The sequence below is a fragment of the Rattus norvegicus genome, chromosome 1, assembly GCF_021556685.1.
Source record: "Rattus norvegicus strain SHRSP/BbbUtx chromosome 1, alternate assembly SHRSP_T2T, whole genome shotgun sequence".
NCBI classification, from domain to species: Eukaryota; Metazoa; Chordata; class Mammalia; order Rodentia; family Muridae; genus Rattus; species Rattus norvegicus.
Genome location: NC_141534.1, coordinates 8038785 through 8057912, shown reverse-complemented (window position 1 = coordinate 8057912; position 19128 = coordinate 8038785). Strand labels below are relative to the sequence as shown.

The following is a 19128-nucleotide window of genomic DNA, read 5'->3' as shown; positions in this document are numbered from 1 at the left end:
CTTTCTTATTGCTCTCAGGAGAAATACTGTATCTTAGAGCTGGGATGAAATAATACAAATGAGAAATATAATTCAAATATGACTTTAGTTTTAGTTTCTCATAATTAGTAAGCTTTCTGGTCACTTTTTCAATTGCCCTAATAGAAGACTGTGCCCCTGTGGTTTGTAATAAGAAAGTTATCTTCTAAGCCAGTGGCTCTCAACATGTGGGTCGCAACTCCTTTCATAGGAGTTGCCTAAGACCCTCGGAAAACACAGATATTTGCATTACTATTCATAATAGTTGCAAAATTACAGTTCTGAGGTCGCAATGAAAATAATTTTACTGTTGGGGGTCGCCACAACATGATGAACTGTATTAAAGGGTCGCAGCCTTAGGAAGCTTGAGAACTCCTGCCCTACACACTGATGGTCTTACCCTCCTAACCGGTGTGTGGAGAGTATGCGGTGCTCACTCTTTGCCAAGCAAAGAGAACACACCACAGCTAGAGGAAGAGCCAGTGGCTTTGGGGGTGGGAATAAGCTCGGAGAAGATGATATACCTGTAGTCAAATAAATCTTTCCTCACAGCGTTTCACAGTCTCCATTGGATTGCGCTTAAGTCTTCTAAATTGGTTCCATGCTTCTCAGTGTTACATATGTAGCAGTCTTAATAGTGAATAGTGAGGCCACTGAGTATGCACACTTGGCCATTCAGAGAACACTCAGTGATCAGTAGGGGTGTACTAACTTTGCTAAAAGTTATGGTATAAATTGAACAATGACATCTCAAATTCAGTATAAATCTTTCGTTACTTATAAAGGTGCCCTAAAGAAAGAGTCTTAAAAGATTTTTCACGGTAACAGTATTAGAGGACTTTTTTTTTTTTAAAGTGAATGATTACTGGATTTAGCTTGTTACTTTTAAAGGGTTGTTTATTTTATCCATCGTCTAACTATAAAGTTCAAACATCACCTCAGTCAAATTCTTGATGTGAACTGTGCTTTCAAAACCCTCACCCTGGCAGTTTCTTATGCAGAGGCAGAAAGGACAAATGTAGGACCCTCTCTAGCTCCAGTATGACAGCAGATGGCTGCTGACGATGTCACGGGACATTTCTTTCAGTACTTCTGGTTTTCTAATAGCAATCTTCTTAGCACATCAAAGGTCCTCACATGACAAGCAGGGCTCACGATATTTTCCTTTTCACTAGGATAACTTTGATCATAAATGAGACTGCTGTTTTCAGGTAACTTGTCTGGTGTGGGTGGTGATGGTCCTGGTGGGAAGTCTCTTCCTTCTCCCCAAACAAGGGGGGACTACCAAGACTCACTGGAGAGGTAAAGGGATGTTTCCATGGGGTGTGCCCCCCAATACAATGTATAGCATACAGTATCGTGTATTTGATGATGACAGAAGGTCAGATCACTTTGAAGAGAGAGGAGCCAGAATGATCTGGTGCCTATTTAGACCCAGTTATTATTTAAATAAGCAGGAGTTGCTGGTTACAGAGTAACTTTTCAGAACAAAAGGGCTTTGTCCTCATGGCCTTTAGAAAAGTTTGCCATTTGCAAACCCTGTTCTGCTGAGCCCCATTTTTATTGAGGGCTGATTTGTTAGAATGGTGGACCATCTGGCACTTCAAAACTTCTCAGACTTCAGGGACAAAAAAAAAAAAAAAAAATCCGATTGTGTGCTGTGTTATTAACTGTCAAATAAAATGATGCCATCATTTGTGGGATGGAGAGCTACCTGAAAAGATGATCCTGATTTACTTGGGAGTTTTCTAGTGGACTTCATTTTGTGTGAAAAGAGTAATACACAATAAGGTAAATAAAAAAAATTTCAATTTGGGGTTGGGGATTTGGCTCAGTGGTAGAGCGCTTGCCTAGGAAGCGCAAGGCCCTGGGTTCGGTCCCCAGCTCCGAAAAAAAAAAAAGAACCAAAAAAAAAAAAATTTCAATTTAAGTCAAAGGGATTTAAAATAAATCTCATCTATCCATATTCATTTCTACATCTTTCTCTGAGTGATAACTGTTATTACTGTCTTATAGATTGTTCCAGATTTACCATAGATTATTCCTACATAAAGCTTTATCGTCCTTCTCCCCTTCAAAGATAGACATATGGCTTATTTCTATATGGGCACTATTTAATTAATTAACTAATTAATTAATTAATTTGCCAGCCCCATTCATTTTTCCGTAGCCCCTCAGCATCTTACTATGTGAATCTGCCATTATTTCTTTACCCCTTTCCTGATCAAAAATGGAGTGCATTGAGCATTCCTAAGCACATGTTTGGGAATTCCTGTGGATAGAATTTCTGTGTCAAAGGTCATAAGCATTTAAAATTATCCTCTTTCCCCACACTGGGCAGATTCTAGTAATCTTCAGGAAATGGATTGGTTTAGCCTAGTTCTACCGGGCATAGGAATTCTTCACTCCCTAATCAGCCCACAGTTTTCTAATAAGCCACTTCATGCATGGTCTAGGTTGACTGACTGTGTTTGGTAGAAGCTTGTGGAGAAGAAACAAAGAGTTCAATGCCCAGAGCACCCATAAGAGCGCAGGCAGGTAAAGATACAACATGTTAATCAGAGGGTGGGTCAGGTAGAGAGAGATAAACAAAGAAAATAAGTGCCTCTGCCTTTGGGGGCGCCATATTTGTGCTTCCTGTGGAAAGCGTACAGACTGAATATGAGTGCTGTGAGCGAAGGGTAGTCATGGTTAGGAATTTGCCGTAGACTTGGGTGTATCTTTACACAGATCTAAGTAAGTTATTAAGCACAAAACTGATTGGAACATAGCTGAGAGTTGAAGCCAGCTAGGATTCTGTCACCTGCGGGGGGCCGGGAGAGTCTTCAGCTCAGTATTAGAAGCAGATCTCCTGGGGGTTAGTTTGACCTTTTCCTGTGTTCACCGTGGGTTCAGTTCCCGAAGTACAGATTCAGAGTGCGGGAGCAATGTTGCCTTGTAGGACAAGTACCAGGGTTTGTTGGTGAGGAAAAAAAAATTCTATGTTCCAGTTAAGTTTTTGTTTTAAATTTTGACTTTGATTTCTTAAACCTGGACAAAAGCTGGCAAAGTTTTATTAAGCCTTTAGAAAACCTTCTAGAACCGTCTTCTTAAAGCCCCATGTCACGTGGCCACATCTCCCTTATGCTCCCCCTGTCGGTAGGCATGTACAACACTGAGGCTTGGCTGTTAAGAGCATTTTACTCTTGTCTGATGGATGCTGCATCGTTTTCTGGTTGGGGACATTAGCTTGTCTCAGTATTATCTTTCGAGTCACCTAATAAAGTGCTCTCTGAATCCTTAAACATTTAGAGGACTGTGGAAAGCTGACCTTCGCACCTGACTGGCTAATTCAGAAGTAGATCAGCCGGAGTGCCTGTCCCTGAACCCCTTCCCTACCCACTCACTCTCCCAAGAAGAAAACAGCTCTTTGTGCCTTTTAACATCACTGTTAAAACCTTCTGGCCGTGTACTACGGAAATATCTAAAGTAGTAAAAAATTTTTTTTCTTATGAATAGTATTTTTTATTTCCCAACACCCACCCGTACTGTTATCAAAATGGATGTGGCATTTATTAAAGGTGAACATTATAAAATAAGACCTTGTGTACAGTCTTATGCCCTGGCTTCCTGGGATGAAAGGTTTCACCCCTTTCATCAGGGGACTCCGGCCTCCATCTCCGGGTTGAACTTTCTGCCCTTTGGGGCTGTATATTACCTTAAATAGCTTGCAGCTGACAGACTGCGCTGCTGGCCCATGTGAAGAGGAACGCTGTAATGGATGGGGTAGCGTCTCCTAATGGAACCACTGTTAGAAGACAATGAGCACAAATCCCTCCTCATGGTTAGGGGCTTGGAGCTATTTTATGTTTTATTTTATATTTTGTATTATTTTATTTTAGCTCTGACCACCAAGTTAGCAGGTTGCAAAGAGGAGAAATGAAGTTATTTGCTTCACGAGAAATAGAGTCTTTCCTCCAGTCAGAATGGGCTTACAGCAGGCAAAGCGTTCTGGCCCATGCCTGAAGCTGTTCCTTTTGGTAACAAGTGAGTCAGCCAGCCACCATTTATTTGTGGTCACCTATTGACCCCCATATGCTTTGCTTGACAGGCTCCTAAAATGTCTTTTTTTTTTTCCTTAGTGTTCTTTGTATTGGCCACTATCGAGAGAAATCTGTTAGGTTTTATGCAGAAAATACACTTTATCTTTACAGTTTTAAAAATGTGAGTTGGTATTTAGAGGGAAGCAAAGCTTAAGATCCAGCGTTGGAAAAAAAAATATTGGTTTTTGTCTCCACCACCTACCCCGCAAAAGCTTCTCTTTATGTTGACCCTAGATAATTTCTTGCTGTTTCTATAAAATTACAAGTAATCTTTTAGCGACTTACATGCAACACAGTTTTGTTTTTTGTTTTTTTTTTTTAATTTGGAATATTACTCAGTCAGCCTCGCCTTTGGTAGTCCATGGGGAAGCCATAGAGGCCATTTTCATCCTGACCTTGGCATGTGGTTTTAACTATGTAATTTGGATTTGGACTTTATTGTGTCGTGTTTCTCGGTGTCTCTCCGTGGTTCTGGAGCCTTCCTTTACGCTCTCGTAGAACTGTGTGCTCGTATTTGAGACACAGCTTCCTTAACTGGAGATCGCTGGGCCGCTCAGGTGGATCTGAGACCCCGCAGCGCTGTATGTGTTCCCAGTTCCCACTCCTGAGGGTTAGTGAAGCCATTTATTTGCACGCTAGTTTAAACGGAGAAAATGTCAACCACTTCAAATGCCACCATCCAATTTGTTGTCTCTCTGGTGGTTTTTTTTAATTCCACTGGAGGCTTCTCTAGGACTTACAGGATTTACAGAAGATAATGTATCAAGAAAAGCTTGATGCACACAAAAAGGGGGGGTATATATCACAAAGATGGTATTTCACGAACTGAATTTAAACTAAGGAGATGTCATTATCAATAGATGGGGAGCAACTACTGCATTTGGTCTTTGGAAGTCTTACTTTTAATGTCTCATTTCTGAACTCTTAATTTACAGGCTGGAGAGGCAGCTGGATGGCTGAGTGTTTCTCCAGCATAGATAAGGCCCTGGATTTGATTGTCTGGTACTGAATAAATGAATAAGACAATCTCATGATACAGACTCAGTGTGATTACAGTATGTAATTAAAAGGAAGAATTCAAAGACTGGGACTGGGGCAGATAGATGGTCTGACCATTAGGTGTTCCTATAGCTCTCCCAGGCCTTGGAGTTGAGTTCCCATCCAGGTCCGATGGCTCACAGCCTCTCCTAATTCCAGTCCCAGCAGATCTGGCGCTTTTCTTCTAGCCTTTGTAGGCATGCGCACTCCCATGTATGCGTGTATAATTAAAAATAAGAATCGGAAAAGCAAGAATTTAAAGATGTCTGCTGAACGACTGACTCCACCTTCTTTCGAGGGGTGTGCTTCGAATGTGGCTCTCCTGGTTTGTGCTCGCTACCTTTGTCCACTTCGCCAGCACAACTAGCTTTACCCCGTCTGTGATGAGAGTTCTATCTGGGTGCCCTCGCTTCGTTGCCAGCAGAGGGGTGGTGACTCTGAGAATGGGCATTGGTCCAAGAGCTCCACTGCAAAGCTGCTGGCACCTCCTTCTAGTTCCTTATCCCGTGTAGAATATGTACATTTACCGCACTCATAAATGTGTCTGCCCTGGGGGAGATCTGCCTTAAAAAGGGGATGCCATAATAATGCCTTGACCATTATTCTTGTGGAAGAATACAGGATATCCAGGCACTTCTATAGCATTGCACTCCTTGGCTTGGTGTAGAGACTCTTTAAATGTGAGAGCCTGCTTCTGCTGTCCTATTGTCTGTGGCTTGGTAGAGTCTTTGCAGTTCGCTCTTAAGATATGTGCCCTGGGAATGGCCTGTTTGCACATGTCCGCTCACAGCCCTGTAGCACTCTGGGTGGTAGCTGGAAGTTTGCCCAGCTGAGAGAGATTGTTCTTTTTCTCCCACTCCTTTATTTATTTATTTTGTGTGTGCGTTGTTGCTGGTGCTGGTGTGGCAGCGTTGGTGGTTCCTTTTGTCTTGAATTTATGTAAAAAAAGTTTATTTGCTGCTCTTTAAAGATCTCAGCATGTGGCCGGAGGAGCCCTATGGGACTGGGTCCTGGTGTCTAAGGCTGTAACCAAGAAGTCAACTGGACATCTGAATGTTGGTGCTCTAGTCTTGTCCGCTCTGTTTTGAGCCACGTTGCAGACTGCTTTTCCTCTGTGTTTTCAGAGTAACGTTTCATCAGAGAGAGCATTGAGTTTCTGAAGTCAGGAGTATCTATCGGTCCATCCGAATCTGGTGTGTTGGAAATCCTATCAAGCTCACTGTTTTTGCCCAGGGGAACGTGTAGCTTTTTATGAATGAGTAACAAACATATTTTAAAAGCTTGTTAAGTTTCATGTAAATGGACATATGTAAAACACATGCTACCGCTGACGTGAACGTAGGCTGGGCATGAGGTGGAGAGCAAGAAAGGTTTGTAGGTCAGAAACCTGTAACAGTAATGGATTCCCGGTGGGTTTGTACACATTTCCTATGTGAAGATCTTTCTTCATGGTTTACACGGAGGCTAACACTTTGATACTGAGTGATCCTTTTGGAAATGACTTGATTTCAGCATGTTCTTCCACCATTGCTGTTGACTCGATGCAAAAAAGGAAACTCAGTTGCCTTAACATGGCTCCTCTCATGAACACTAACTGCTTAAGGTAAAAATCCTCCCTGTCTGTCACTAGAGAAATGCTTCCTCCGGACACCCCCCCACCTCCACCCGACCCCTCCTGGGAGGCCATTCTTAGCTTTTATTGCTATGCTAAATAGTTATGTAAAGCCAACGTGAAGAACAAAAACCACGGAATGGTAGGATGACAGATCAGTACAAAGAAGGTATTAGTCTGTTCTGAACTTTCCCCTCCAAAGTCATCCCACCTGAAACGGAGTTACAGTGAGCGCCACCAAAGTGGAAAATAGGTTCAGTGTCATTGGTTGTCAAAATGGGAATATTTTCTCTTGTTTTCTGTGTCCGTATCAAATTCTCCCTATGAAAACAGACGGGGCGACTTACTAATAAGATCAAAGAACTTTAAGAAGTATTTCCCTCGGTTTTTGTTTTTGTTTTTTTTTTTTTTTTGCTTTCACAGCCCGTTTTATTTTCTTTGCACAAATAATGGACTTAATCAAGCCTGTTTCCTTTTGTGGCTTACATTGTGTGACGTACCCACTCCCTTTTCTTTTCATGGGTGGGCTCCCAAGGGGAATATGGATCCTGGGGTCTATTCAGCACTCAGACAATGTAAAGGATACTGTACTGAAGTTTGGGGCAGGGAGGCCTCCAGGAAGTGGGAGGAAGCTTCAGTCATGCTGGGTGAGGGAGAGGGAGGATGCTGATTAAAATAATAAACAGGGGCTGAGGAGAGAGTCATTGCCTATCAGCCTGGGTGCTGTCAGATCAGGTCTGGGAGTCACCGGAGCTGCTGCGGGCTCCCTCTGGGCACTGAACACTCTGTCCTGAGAAGGGCATCCTGGGATTTGTTGCAAGATCTTTCCTCCGGACCAGAGCGAAGCAACTTTTAAAAGTTTAACTCCGCGGCACTGACAGCATACGTAGGCTGGGCTGAAGTGGGGAAGTGCAGTGAAATTGGCTTGGTGGTCACCATAGCAACTGTGCTGCTGCTGTCTGGGAGAATGGAAACCCGTAGTCTCCTGTCTCGGGTTCTTCGGGGCTTCTTCAGCTAGGAGCACCCTCCTGCTTACTGGAACTCTACATAAGTCTGGCTGTTTTAAAACTAGCTCTTTTTTACTCAGACTTTTTTTTTTTCCCGTTTCTTTTCCTTTTTTTTTTTTTTTTTCTTATTGCAGGCAGTCTGAATGGAGGAAGTTGGTAATGCTTGGCTTTTTTTCCCTCCCTTCTCTCTCGCAAGTTTCCAGGCTATACCTTTTTCCCCCTTTCCTTTTTGCTGTGTGTAATTGAGACCAAACTCTAAGCCTGGGCTCTGGAGAGAACAGTGGTGGCCTGCAGGTCATTAGGGAGGCGAGCAGAGAGAGATCCTGGGCTTCCTGGGGCAAAAAGGAGACCATGCCAGCCTCGTGGAGCACAGCTACAAGAAAACACAGACGCAGCAGGTCTCTGCCTGCCGACCTCTGAAGTCCGTGAGAAAACGGACCAAAGGTGGGGTGGCTAAAATGTCCCAGTACAAGCCGCTGATGCTCATGGGCCACCGCTCAAGGGCAAGGATTATAAAGGATTTTACGAAGGAATTGAAAGTATAGCTAGAGAAGATACGGGTTTTAGAAGTTGGACGCTGTTGTCTGAAGGAAGTTTGCCAGGAAGATGTAGGCTTCAAGGGCTCCCGGACGATGATTGGTCTGAACTTCGGCTTACGAGAATTGTTGACAAAATTTGAAAAGGTATGCGGAAAGCAACTTCACAGATGCACTTCTGTTTTAGCTCTGTTTCTTCTTCTGTTTCTACTCTCCTCTTTCTTCTTCTTCTTCTTCTTCTTCTTCTTCTTCTTCTTCTTCTTCTTCTTCTTCTTCTTCTTCTTCTTCTTCTTCTTCTTCTTCTTCTTCTTCTCCTCCTCCTCCTCCTCCTCCTCCTCCTCCTCCTCCTCCTCCTCCTCCGCCTCCTCCTCCTCCATTCTCTACTGTAACTTCTAAAGCATTTTTTTGTTTTTGTTTTTAAATTTTAATGTAATAGCTTCTTTGAGCTTGTGTTTTAAGGAACACAGTTCTTTCCCTTGGTCAGGAAGAGTTCTCAAACTTGTCAGCTTTAACATTCCACATCAGAAGGGATGGCTTATATTCAAGTCAGCTGGTAGCTTAATTGCAATTTATTTGGGGGAGAAAACAAAACAACAGCCAAATCCAGCAACAAACACTGGGCTCTGGTGCCAAAGTCTGACTTCATTAGGCGTGTGTTCTGTTTTCCATGCCCCTCAGGTCTGTTTATCTCTCAGGCTGCTGCATCTGAACCTGTCCTTGCAGCCACGTCTGAGAACCCAGTGCTGAGCCCCAGAAGCTGGCCCTTGGGACCGATGGCACATCTGCTGTCTGGCATTTCCTTCAGGATTTCTGTTTTAAAAGTGGGTAGCGTTTAAGGCTTGGATTACTAACTTTGCACTTGGCACCCTCTCTTTCCCCAAGGCTCTTGGCACACCCCAGGGTGGAGCATAGCCTGAAAAAAAGGCTACCTCCTCACTTTGAGAATTAAACAAAGCAGAAACCTCCCCGAGCCAGTTAGTGACTTCCTGAGTGCCAGTCTTGTTCCAGTCTCTGCTCCTTAAAGGAATGGGGAGAGAGAGAAAAGAAAGAGGCAGGGTCCTTTATCCCTACAGGCACAGATGAACTGTTTATCAACTGTTAACTGTGTTCTGGTTTTCCCCACCATTCACTGAAAGTACAGATATAAGCATCTTGAAACATTCAAGGAATAATAGGCTTTTTCTTAGGAATCACAACTGCCAGAGGAAAAATATGTAAAAAGTGATACCTCTTAAAAAGGAGGAAGGCTTTTCCTGAACAATTTCGGCCATTCCTGCCTTCCCAACAATGGGAGCAGCATGTCAGAACAACAACAACAACAACAAATTAGTACCTCCTCCTTAGTGTGCTCCCTGTCCCTCCTCACACCTCAACTTAAGTAGTGGGGGTCTTGCTTGTAATACGGGGGTTGGGGGTGGGGCAGACTTTGACCTATTGCTTTCATAGTTGGTGAGCGTCTGTATTCTGGGGAGCAAGAGCCAATTCACAGTTGGCTTGCTCACTTAGAAGGGGTGAGGAAAAGAAAGAATATCGCACCCTATGGCAGCTGCGAGTAGCAGGTGACAAACGTTATGGCCATAAAGAGGTCTGTTAGCTTGTTTTCTGCAGATTTGTCTCCTATAAAAAGGTAGAGAGCATATGTGGCATGAATAATTCATGCTTGTCAACCCTCCCCCCCCCCAGTAATTATGGTGAAATAGCGGGACTTTTGAATTCTAATTGCTGCTATTAGTCTTCAAGCTTAGGTCAGATAGCTGAGGTGAGCAACCTAGTTTCTTAAGCCTCTGGGCCACCTTATGGGTAGAGTCAAACGTTTTCGATGTTGGCATGCTCCCTCTTTTAACCCCCAGCAGTCAGTATCTGAACATGACTTCATCTTGTTTTTACTTCAGGAGTTGACTTGACAATAAAAGGAAGGCTTACATATGTTAAAGGCTTGACTTGAAAATTTCCTCCAAGGATAGATTTCAGAGAAACGACACTGCTTCCCTTGAATACGAAGTTTGTGCGTGCTTATTCTTGTGGTGGACATGTTTTAAAGGTCTCAGTGAAAGTAACACTGCTATGTGTTTCACTGGTAGGAAGCCATTATCCACCAGTGTGTATTTTTCCAACTCGCTCTTAGGAAAAAAAAAAACCTTTGTATATTCTAACAAAGCTGTCTCATATATTTCAGCTTATGCTCCATTAAGTCATCGCCAGGAAAACTGGAATTCTGGTTTCACTATTTCACACCCCTCGAATTCAGCTACCTCCCCTTCTCCAACCCAGAAAGCAACTCTGCCATTTCTAGGGACATCTGAACTATTTGTAATTGGAAAGCAGTGTGGGGTGTTGACTGCCACGTGCAACATTCCACTCCCTCTGCTCATGGCGTGCAGAAGCTGACCTACCATATATGTTGGTGGTCTTTCTTTATTCCAAAGACTATAGAAGCTGACCTGCTATGTGTGGACTCCCTTTATCCCATGGGATACAGAATGACCTACTATGTGCAATAGGGGACTCCCTTTACTTTCAATTCTCTTAGTTCTTTCTTCTTCGGTATCGGGGATTGAAGATTTGCCTCCGGCACGTCATCCTTTTTATAACAGAGGTTATAATTGTTCAATCAGATGGTAAATTGTCACAACCAAGTGTCAACTTCACTCTCCGTTTGAAGCCATTTCTGGCTTGAAGGAAACTAAGTCAATATTGGGACAGCGGGTACAGATTTGATATATCTGGTAATTGAGGTCTGCGCTTGGCAGGTTACTCAGTATTGACCAATACTGAGAGATTAACTTGTTAGATAATTAAGTTCACTGGATGGGAGGAAAGCAAACCTTCTGCCTGCCTTTAAGGCACCAGAGTGTGGAGGTGAAGGAGAAGCTACATTACTTTTAGAAAAATCAACGGCTTTCCCCTTTCATACCTATTTGAGTATCTGGCATATGAATGAATATCTACTCCCTGGATTGTGTTTTCCAGCCAGATGGGCAGATTGCAGCTGGGACTCACGCCTCTTCAAACCACCCTGTTATGATTCCTTGGGGATCCAGGAGGCAGTAAGCTTTCAGTTACACATTGAGAGGCCCAACCAAGATCAGGGATCCATACCCACCTAAGGGGAGTGACCTCTTACTAGAGCCTAAGGACCTCACAGTGTGGTGGATCTGCCGATCAGCAGATCTGTGTATCCTTAAACCACACGCAGCTATGCCCATGAGCCCGAGAGTGACTTCTCAGCAAGCTCAAATGTATAGACAAAGATTTGACCCACCAGGGAATCCCTGTCAAAGCCTCTGGCTTAGTTTTCTGGTTCCACTTGCTTTAATTCACCAGCGATTTTCTTGAACGTAGTTTCATAAGGAAAGCACATGAAGAAAGCATGGTGGCGTTAGTGCTGTGCTGGCCTACCAGAGCCATTTGTATTGTGTACTGGTTTTTCTGTGTCTATTGCTTACTCATACAGAGACTTGAGTAATGGGCAGCTTTAGCTCAGTGACATTTTAAATGACTGTCGCTTTTATTAATTTTTGTAGACCCGCTACTAGATGATTAATGATAATGGCCGTTCCAGGGGTTTTGTTTTTGTTTTTAATCGACAGATGCTAATCATACATCTTTATGGGGTAACGTGACATGTTGCTACATTTGTATCTTATGTCATGATTAACTCGGGGTCTTTAAGCCATCCATCATCTGAAGCATTTATCATTCCATTGCTCTTTGGATATACAAAATCTCCTATCCCAGTTTGAAACATGTGATTGATTGTTGTCTCCTTTGAGGGACCCTTACTATGTGTCTGGATGGCAGTATTCTCTTGGTGACTCTTTAAAAAAAAAATTGGATCTTCATAGAGACAGCACAGTCATGGACTATATAATGCATCTCTATGGTATTTACCCCCTTGAGCACGATTCTGATATTTTAAAAGCCATAAGAGAGGTTTATTCTGAGCCACGGTTCACAGGTAATGGTCTGTCATGTTGGAGAAGATGTGGCTTCCATAGTGGTTTTGTTCCCACTGGTGGTAGTTAGTAAGGATGGTTTGCTCATAGACGAGCAGGTCTAGCAGGAGAGAAGCTGGATTGGAGAGAAGTGGGGCCAGGGTATAATATTCAAGCCTACCATCTGGCAACCACAACCTCCAGCTAGACCCTACCTCCTACAGTCTCTGTAACACTTCAAAAACAGCTCTAATAGAGTTTAAACACAGAGGTCTACCAGGGATACTTCACATTAAAACTTTGATAACCTCTGAGCTGTATGTACCTCCAACCCTGATACATTTAATTTTAACGAAGACAGATCCTCGAAGAGAGAGCAAATCTCATGCATAAAGTTCTGTTCCTTCATTTACTGTTTAAGAAATATTTCTGAAGTACCAGGTATCAAAGTTGAATGTAGGGATGGAGATGGGGCCCGCTCTTTCCTTCACTGGGCTATTCTAGTGGTGTAAGATAGAGACCTTAAGATTTTACATAAGCGTGGAGTTCACCTTATTGTCTTAGTTGGGTTTTTGTTTGTTTCGGTTTTTTGTTTGTTTTGTTTCGTTTCACTTTGTTTCATTTTCTTTGAAGAGACACATGCCGCCACCAAGGTAACTCTTATAAAGGACAACGTTTAATTGGTGCTGGATTACCTGTTAGAGGTTTAGTTCATTATCATCATGGCCAGGAAGCATGGTGGCACGTAGGCATGGAAGCATGGTGGGTAGCATGCTGGAGAAGGAGCTGAGTGTTCACAACTCAGTCCACAGGCAGCAGGAAGTGAACTGGCTTGAGCATCTGAGAGCTCAAAGCCCACCCCCTAGTGATGAACCTCCTCCAACCAAACCATAGCCACTCTAACAAGGCCACACCCACTTTAACAAGGCCACACCTACTTTAACAAGGCCACACCTACTTTAACAAGGCCACACCTACTTTAACAAAGCCACACCTACTTTAACAAAGCCACGACTCCTAATAACACCACTCCCTATGTGCCTATGGGGACCATTTTCTTTCAAAGCACCAGACTCGGTTTTTTTTTTTTGTTGTTGTTTTTTGTTTTGTTTTGTTTTGTTTTGTTTTTGTTCAGTTTCTTTTAGTTTAGCGGAGTTTTGTGTTTTGTTTTAATTCAGCTTACTTTTGAGACAGGGTATTCTAGAGTTGGTCATCGTGTTGATCAGCTTGTAATCTAGTTCTTGGTGATCCTCCTGCCTCAACCTCCTTCTTGCTGGCAAGTTGCAGGTATGAGCCATCATACTCAGCCAACAACAAGTAAAGTAACAGTAGAAACTGTTTCCGTGAAGTCTTCTGTGGAGAAATTGCATCTTATCTGTGGTTTCATGGTTGAGCTTAAGCTTAAGGTAGGAATTGAGGTTGTGTTTGGGTTTGTGTGCACCTGTGCAGTGTGGGTGAATTTGGGTGGAGTGAGAAAGTCACTAGGATCTTCATGGGCAGAGCACAGCACCAACACTGGGATTTAAAAAGAAGCATATCCCAGGAGTGTAGCATTGAACATGTGGTTAGTGTGAAGGACAACGGTCCATGCATGTGCGGTCAGACTTAAGTCTGATCACAATGCCGGGTAGAGTAGTTGAGTTACAACATTATTGGCCACCCGAAAGGTTAAGGAAGTGGTCCTAGAAACTTGCGATGCAGATAGAGTCTGCACTTCTCTAGTGTATGTTTTGAAAGGGGACCCACTGTACTGTGATTTACTGTGTTTTAGAAACATGTAGTATAGACTTAGAAAGTTAAAAGCTTGAAGTAATTTTTTTTTCCTTGGTTGTAGAGATAGTTCTGTTTATAGCAGTGTTTACATGTTGGCATTTAAATAGTTTATAGTTTATTGGAAACTGGCTTGTTGAAATCGTCTTGAAATGTAGTAAATGGTGATTTTTATCTTAATAGTAAATTGTAACTTAGTAAGTAGACTTGCTATAGTTTTTGCCTCTTTGATACAAGTGCAGATACACATTCCTGGAACTCTTAGTTGAGGAGTTTCCTCCATCAGATTGTCCTGTGGGCTTATCTGTGAGATATTGTCCTAATTGCTTACTGATGTGGGAGGGCGCAGCCCACTGTGGGCGGCACCATCCCTATGCTGTATAAGAAAGTTAGCCAAGCAAAGGAGGAGGAACAAGACTGTAAGCAGCATTTCTTAGTGGTCTCTGCTATAGTTCCCATCTCCACAGTTTTGCCCTGACTTCCCTCAGTGATAAATTGTAACTAACCTAGGAGTTGTAACATGAAATAAATCCTTTCCTGCCCCACTTGGTTTTAGTCAGTGTGGTATCAAAGTGACATAAAGCAAACCAAGACAAAAGTTTTTCTACTGCATTATGTTACATGTATTTACATTGAAAACAACCGGAGAAGAACATGATTAGCATTGATTTCTTAATTTGTAAAGGTCACTGTCAATAATATCAGCCTGACAGTCAAAATGGCATTCTAATGTTGATCAAAATAGGACTCGATAGCTTGACTGAAAATTGCAAGATGAGTTATTGGAAGGAAATACAGTATTTAGCTCAGTTAATAGAGTAACTGAAATCAATAAATAATTGAATAACATCTTACAATTTTCAAATGCTGAAAACATATTTCTGACTTGACATTTGATTATGTTACTTGTTTACTTTTATTTGGAAAAATACCTGGATTTTTTTCAAGTTACGAAGCTCATCTTTAAATTACAAAGCTCTGGTGACAATCCTCCAGCATTTCTTTCACTTCATCTTCCATGTCTCTGGGATCCAACATGACTTTTAAAAGGCACACAGGATTTATTTCCCTCCCATGAGTTGCTTTGTTCATTTAGCCTAGGCTTTGGAACAGGCTGGTGGAATAATTGCTAATTTCCCCTCTCCACCTTCAGGACAGGGGTCAACACTCCTCCGGAGCAAACACTGCTATAGCCATATAGGGCTAGAGAAATAAGCCATGCAAAAATAAAGTTGAGGCAATTAGTCTCAAAGAGTGTGTGCATGCCATCTATCAGGGGCTTAGCCGTTGATGTTGGCTTGATGGTATTATGTGCTATTAGAATGCTCGCACAGTTCTGTTTGGGTAAATCTGAAGAAACATTTTTACCTACAAAGTTACGTTATTAGGGTTACTAAGGAAACACTGTATTGGGGCATGGCTGCCTATATCCATAAACCTAGCACTTGAAATACTGGTGGGAGGATCAGCCTAGGATACATAGTAAAACTTGTCTGAAAAGCAAATACAGAAACACCACCACTACAAACAAATTGGTGTGTGTGTGTGTGTGTGTGTTTGTGTCATATTTTTATATCTTTATTAAAAGAATGCTTAGATAAGACAGAACTGCTATTAAGATATCAAATACAAAGAAAGAACAGGACAGAATTAATGTATCCCTTTCTTTGTGCCATTTATTGGACCTACATAGTGGGTGCTCCTCACAGAAATACTGCTGCTAGTTAGCAAGCTTTGCTTAGCCTTTGCAGCCTTGTTCTGCAGAGTCCTGATGGAGTTTGCGTCTCATGCTATTGATGGAGTTTCGGTAAGAGGAAAGGTAGTGGCTTTCTTTTCCCAGCTCTTCTTCTTTCTTAACCCTTTCCATTATGCTTAGACCCCTACATGCATCCCTAGGACATTTCCCAGTCTTATTAAGGTATTAAGTTCAACTACTTGCTCCAGTGTGCACAAGACTGGTTTATGTTAAGAGCTTGGAAGAGAATTGCTTTGTGCTTCTAGATGGATCACAGTCCCTTGCTAATTATCAGTAACTGTTCAGTGCTATTTAACCTTCTGCAGGGTTTGCAGGGTGACAGAGGTAAGCATTGACAGAGCTACGTCTTCCTGGATGGCCAGCAAGAGTAAAGCTTCCTTTATGGAACTTTGATTTATTTTAGCATTTTATGCTGCTTGAGGGCTGTGCCCTCACAGCCTTCCGTGCTGGCATCTTGATTTTAAAAGCTTCGTGTCATTGCACAGTTATCTACCAAGGAGCATGATTCGTTAACTTCATTTAATTCTGAATTTCCTGGGAGAGCTTAGATCGGACTTTACAGCGCAGGCTTCTAAATGATTTCACGTTTCTCATATCCCAAAGTTTTAAGTGAGGAAATTGAACTTAAATCTTTACACCGTTGCTGTCCAATCCATCGCCTGCTTTCTTTGTCACTACTGTGGCCTACTTGCCAACCAGTCAAGATGTATGAGTATTTGTTTATGATACTGGTCTTTGTGTCCTGAATCATCTATTCTGTTTTAATGTTAGGCTTATTTTGTATAACAGAAGCTGTGAAGGATGCAGAAGAAACACAGTATGATTTTTCTGTCTTTTGTTTGTCTTCTTTTTATTTGTTTGTTCCTGTGTTGGTTTTCAATTCTGGGTGGTTTTGGAAGAATATGCTACCAAATGGCAAATAAAAGAAAATAGTGTGGGGTGATCTCTTTTTCTTTGGTCACATTCTGATTGTTGACTTCCTTCCTAACTGTTGCTGCTGCTCTTGTGTGGAAGGGTTTCCCACATCTTGAAGGCTTCACACCAGCCGGAACTTCATTGCAGTTCTCTCTCAGTGCCTTCAGGGCCAAGCGGCTTTACTGTCTTTGCTGAATTGGGAACCACATCACCTGCCATGATTGTGAGGAGGAATTTGCTTCACACTTGCAGCATCCAAACTTGTGAAGTTAGGGAGTGCCTCTTGTCTATCCTATTGTACATCTGTCTTTCTGGTCTCTTGGATCTGAAGGGTAGTGGGAGCCAGGTCTAATGTCAGGATGTTGTGGCTTGAGTCTGTGTTGTGACTTCCAGGGTGGTCCACTGATTCTTAGAAATCTGTGCAGAGAGTGTAAAGCCAACTTCCCTTGGCAATGGAAGGCAAAGAGAGGTCTTGTGGATTGTATCGTTGAGTCTCTTGAGAAATATGATAATGATAAAGATCTACAGTACTGCAAAAATAGTCTTCTAAGTTTCATATACAGATCTATATGTGATAGGTGGGTTATAATCAATAATACTGCAGATTTTACGATTCAGGTAGCTATATTTTGTGGTTGTATCTACTCCCTTTAAAGCTGCGGTCTCAAAAAGGAAACCTAGGCTGGCCTTAGATTTGCTACATAGCTGAACGTGACAGTGAATTTCAGATCCTCCAGCCTTTTCCTCCCAAGTGCTGGGATTATACGTATGCACTGCCATGCCCAGCTAGAAGAGAGGATTTTGAGTGTTCTCATCACAAGAAATGTGAACTATTTGAGAAGATGAACAAATGGAATATCCCTGACAGTTGATATGTGCATATAACAGTTCCATTCTAGCAGCCATGCAGTTCAGGGAACTGAGCCAAGGAACTTTCTGGTAAAATTTCATCCCTCCTGTCTCTTCACCTCTTGCCACCCACCTCATGCTAATGAGATTGTCATTTTTCTCTGCCTAATATTGCCCAGCCTGAGACCCTTGAGTCAGTGTAGCTCTCCCTTCATTTCCTCCTTACTGGGTCTGCTCTGCAATGCACACAACCACCAGTACAGGAAGTGATTCAGTGCTGTTGACTTCTGTTGAGGGATAGGGTTGCTTCTGGGTGTGCAGAGAACACTTTGCGGGTGTATCTGCAGTTCCCAGTTAGGGTCAGATAAGCTTGGAGACTGCTGGGCTTGCAAATTTGGAGGATAAATCTTGTAGGGCATGTCTGTCCTGTTTTGTACTCGTCTCTGTCTGAATTTGACCCTTTTAGTACCAAGTTTGCACATCACAAATACCGTTGGAAAGCCTCACAGAACACCATCGTCTTTCTAACCGGATGAATGTGTAGGGCTGAATAGAGAATAGTCATAAATACTTAAATGCAGGCCCCGCTTCAGCTTTGGTTCTTTTAAAAAATAAAAACCTCATGAGTGCTTGTAAGAAACAGAGTTAACACTTGATCCTCATCAGAGGCTGACAAGCCATTGAGAAATAGATTTTTAAAATGGATAAAAACCATTCTGGATATACAACAAACTCTTACCTGCATTCCCTCTGCTATCATTTAGAACTGGAGAACCTCAGGAAGAGGGAAGCCATCTCATCTTGAGCTGCTCTTCCAAAGTGACCTGAGCTGATTAGACAGTAAACAGCAGAACTTATTTCTCCCTTTCTGAAGATAGGGAAGTCCAAGGTTAGACATTCACAGCTTTGGTGTCTGGTGAGAGTCTGCTCTCTGGTTCCAGGATGGTGCCTTTATACTATGTCCTTTTATTGTAGAAAAGACAAGGCAGCCTTTGGGATAGATGACCTCTCTGCCATCTATCCAAAGCCACATCTCCACACACCTTCACATTTAGGAGAGAATTTCAGTCTTATCTTTGGACCTCAGGGCACCAAACCCAGAGCTTAAGAGGCTGTTCTAAGACTGGCTGAGAAGGGCAGGGAACTGTGGTGTTGAAGAGTCAGGTCCCTTTTCCCTAAGCCACATTCATTACTATTGCTCGGGCACACTGCTTAGTCTACACTGGGAGAGATGGAGAAGGCTGCCACACCATCATGGCCCACGCTACTGTCTGCTCTATTGTCTGTTGGCGCTTTCCTAATCATGTGTTCCTTCTTAGTGACCATCATACCAGCCAATTACCATTGGGCTGCTTCCGATTAATTCAGGATGCAAGGTAACAGCCAAGTTGATTACAGAAGCTGTATTCAGAGAAGAGGGGGTAGATTGATCATTGTACATTTTTAAAAAAAATTGTAATGTCTGCCTATTTCTAAAAGTGCTGCTTTGGGTTTATAAAAACTTTTCAAAATTCAGGGAAATATTTACAGGAAAAATCCTAGGTTTTTCTGTAACCTCTTCAGATGAAAATTAATATTATTTTATTTTTTTCAACATTGTAATGTGCTTG

The 19128-nt window shown here is 42.4% G+C and overlaps 1 protein-coding gene across 13 annotated transcripts in view; it reads left to right on the top strand.

Moving 5' to 3' along the window:
* Positions 1–19128, top strand: part of Utrn (utrophin) — a 502827-nt gene that overhangs the window by 328587 nt on the left and 155112 nt on the right.